The sequence below is a fragment of the Cryptomeria japonica genome, chromosome 10 (genome assembly GCF_030272615.1).
Source record: "Cryptomeria japonica chromosome 10, Sugi_1.0, whole genome shotgun sequence".
NCBI classification, from domain to species: domain Eukaryota; kingdom Viridiplantae; phylum Streptophyta; class Pinopsida; order Cupressales; family Cupressaceae; genus Cryptomeria; species Cryptomeria japonica.
This window is the reverse complement of record NC_081414.1, coordinates 854,929,696-854,933,856: the sequence shown is the minus strand read 5'-3', so window position 1 is coordinate 854,933,856 and position 4,161 is coordinate 854,929,696. Positions and strand designations below refer to the sequence as shown.

The following is a 4,161-nucleotide window of genomic DNA, read 5'->3' as shown; positions in this document are numbered from 1 at the left end:
AGTCCTTTCGTACTTGTCTTACTTTGCTTGCTTGAGGGTTTTCTACTATCTCCTAGCACGGTGGGGTGGTTCCATTTCGGGATCACATGGTCGGGTGGTAGTGCCACTTCCCATCGGATGTTTTGGATTGTATCTTCAGGCGAGGAAAGGCTTCGCTGGTGTTCTTGGTTCGTGGTTTATGTACTAGCTCTTGTTCGAGATCATTGTTTAGTTGAGACCTTGTGGTCATTGTATCAGACTTTTATGTAACCTTGATAGTGTAACTTTGTAATCTGCGGCATCATTGGAAGCCATGTAGTTATGGATATTGTAATATTATGTCAGTGGAATGTATGTTGATTCAGTTGCTTTGATCTTATGTATAAATGAAATATGGATAAATAAATGCATTGGAATACTTTGATTTCTTTCATTATGAAGATTTAGATGTATGTGTAGTTTTAAACTTAAGCATTTAATTTAGCTAATTAAATGGACAATTGGATTAACTGTGGTGTTAATATAATCTACAAATTAATCTTCGTTGGTAACCCTTAGGAAATCATATGTTAGACTTCTGTTGTGTTATTAAACGTGCAATGGTTATAGTTAGTGCACTTAGTCTTTAAATTTTTTTTATTTCACCCTTTAGTTGCCTAGTTGTGTTGTTTTCCTTTAGGGTTCTTGGCGGGGCATTACATTTGGTATCAGAGCCCAAGTTTCAACACTGGGTACTCTGGGTTTGTAGTGAGCCTATCCAGTTTGACCTTTTTGCTTAGGTCTTAATGTTTGTGTTTCCCTTGTTTTATCCTTGTTGTAGGTCTGAACCGTTTTCTCTATATAGTGCTAGGTCATGGCTAGGAAAGCTAGGGGAGGATGCAGTGAAGATGAGAGAATTGTATTCTTATTTGTTTTAGGCTTCCAGGAGTAAGCCTAGTTTTGGGGGGAAGAATGTAGTACCCTTCCTTGTGTGAACTCATTAGAATCATATTTTATTATTGTTTGTTTTCAATGGATACATTACCACGATGTGTTATTTAGATTTATATGACATCATTTCATGCTTTATCTAGATATGAGATGCATAATTTATTTGTAGTATTTTAGTACTTGTGATTTATGGCATTTTATGGATTATTGCTATGTACTAACATTTTACTTTATCTATGCAATGTGTAATTATATGTTGTGTCTGCAAGTGTATTGGATGCAAGGGAACGATTTTCCTTCACTCATTTTGGTGAGACAGGGAATGTCGCGATTCTCCTTCATCGGTGTGTTTGCCGTGTTTTCTATATTGTATATTTGCATGTGTGGTTCGGTGATGCAGGATATCACAGGTACAAGTACTGGGTAGGTACGGGGTATCGTCTCCACCTACTTTCACAGGTTTGAGCGTGCCTTATATTTTCCGATGGAAGTGGAGGAGATAGTAGTTGACCCTATTTTACTCAGTTACACTCATGTGAGTGTTGTCAGAAGGTCGTCCTGTCAGTTTCTTCGGCCTTCGTATTTTGTCGTTTGATCTTTTTATGAGTATTTGCTTGAGGTTTGTTCAGTTGTGTGTGTTTACTGGATTTAATTAATTGATTAAATTTATGGATTTATCTCATAGTTGGTATTCTTTATATCATTCAAATGTATGTGGGGGTGGGGGTGCATGCTCCTTATAACGACTTCATGTTGTAGAAAAAAATTGAATGATATAAAGAGGAAATTACTCATTAATTTCCTTAATTAAGAGTTAATTCTTATATAACTTAATTAAGAGTCAAGGTAGTCATGCACTAACTACTCATAACCTTATGCCCCACTATTCACGCAAGTGTCATCTTCAATGCTAATCAATTAAGGATGCTTCTGCATAAAACTTTTATCTTCCCAAGTGGCAACTTTGATGACAAAATATTTTTTATTTATTGGAGTACTTTGTGATTTTCATAGTTCTAGGCCTCTTTATGCATGTTTGAAAAATCCTTTGTGACTATCCTAGTCCTAAACTTTTTAATGCATGTTTGGAAAATTAACTCAAGATCCAAGATGAGTCTTCCTTTTGCATCTAGATTAGGTAACACCAACTTTGTCAAAATTATGTGGCCATCCATTTTCCTCTTCATTCTAATATGTTACTTTGTCTTGTTCATCATGAGACTAGACGGTAACTCTTTGTTGCATTGAATGTGTTCTTCTATTACTCCAACCTTTGAATTGCATCCTTAAGGAAAAGGTAATGGTTGGTGGATAGTGACCTATTACTAATTCAATGACATGATCATGATCTACTTTGGGAGGCAATCCTTGTGTCACATCCCCAACACTTTTTGCACATAAATCTATATCTACCTATAAATTTGCTAGTGTAAGATCCTTTGACTATTATTATTGTTATTATTCTTTCTTCTTCACGTTCTTCTTATCCTTTTGCTTCTTTTGAACATCACCTCCTCCTCATCATTTTTCTTGTTGAAAATAGTAGAGCAAATATAGTACAGAAAAACTAAACTATGATTATAGAGAATGACACAAGAAAAAATATTATTAATTTGATTCTTCAAGGTTTCACATTTATAATATGAATCTCTTTCTTTATCTCAAGAATATAATTCCAAAGGCCAACATGAGTAGCAACATAGGAGGTTTTAAATGTGATGTATTTGGTTTGTATGACAATGTATAGAAACCAGTATGTAGTTATTAGCCCCTAAAACAATAGAAAGGACAAGAAAATGATTTGAGAGAGTAGAAGAATAATCTACTCTAATTTAATAGCTAAAGTTATCTTGAATTACTTGAATGCTAGGGGATGCATAGAATCTATCAAGTCTACTAAACTTTATATCATCCTCAAATCTCAAAATTTTACCAAATAGTCCTCTTAAAATTTTTTCTCAAAATCATGTTGAAATATGGGTAAGCTCACAATTATGGTTCCCACTTTCACCCACAAAGGAAAAATGAGATGGAAGGAAAAAAATTCGGAGTTTAAATGTTTTAATAACATATTGAAATTCTAGTTTAAATGCTTTAATAATGTATTATTATTAATATTCAAAATTTTGCACGGGGAAAAGGATAAAAGCAATGTATTATTATTATTATTATTATTGATATTCAAAATTTTGTGGTTTAATGTATTATTATTGGTGCTTAAAATTTTGTGTGGTGGAAAGGATAAAAGAAACATATTATTATTATAATTGACATTCAAAATTTTACATTAGAAAAGGATCAAATAACGTATTATTATTGATGTTCAAAATTGTGCAGTTTAACGCATTATTATTATTGACGTTCAAAATTTTACGGATATAATTTTTTTTTGAACCATTTCTCGATTTATGCATGTCATCCTTGTGTAGTGGCCATGCTAATCTTCTTTGTATCATTCCTATTTTATTGGATGTCTTCCAAGATACAATCTAGGTGAGAAGGCCCAATATGTGCACAGGGTCCTAAACATAATATAGGACCGGTAATAAAAAATATTGATACATGCCAACTTTTTTTCCAAAAAAAAAAACACTTTTAACCTATTATTAATCAGACAAAAAATGGACACATATCAGTTAAATCTTGTCGACCAAGAGGGTGTCAATTCATTGAGCACATGTCAGATCATTGACATATTCTATGCTAGCCTTTTATGGGTAGTGTTAGCAAAAAACACACAACCATGTTTTTTATATATACAACAAAACATACGCTTCATATAAGGCTCAACACCCTAGTAAAAAGCCAACAAAACAAAATTACTATGCCACGTTAAAGTCATAACAAATACATGTCTCTTTAGGCCCACCTGCCCATCAACTCCGTATACAACAGTTCCCTAGTTCAACATGACCACCCTGACATGTATTGACACCGGCGTAACATATTTAAGCACAATTTGTCCCATTTGAGCCAAGATGGGTATACACTTACTGGTCTTCTTAGCCACCTGCCCACCTGCAACCACAAAATCAAGTGTATAAGGCAACCATTCTCCTTATAAATACAATGAAATGAACAAAAACTATCAAGTCAAATTAATGGCAAATATGAATCGACCCTGCAATTTGAATGCACATTTAAATTTGAAAATAAAAAGAAGGCAACAATTAAAAAGGGCATACTAAACAAGGAACCAACATATCATCTATTTATCAAGTTCAAATAGACATTAAATCCTTTTATTTCTAC

At 33.5% G+C, this 4,161-nt stretch overlaps 1 non-coding gene across 1 annotated transcript; it reads right to left on the bottom strand.

Annotated features, from left to right (window-relative positions):
• Window positions 1–3,292: 3,292 nt before the first annotated feature.
• Window positions 3,293–3,395, bottom strand: LOC131065194 (U6 spliceosomal RNA). Its single transcript, XR_009111382.2, has one exon. It is a non-coding gene; the product is annotated as a U6 spliceosomal RNA (small nuclear RNA).
• Window positions 3,396–4,161: the final 766 nt, after the last annotated feature.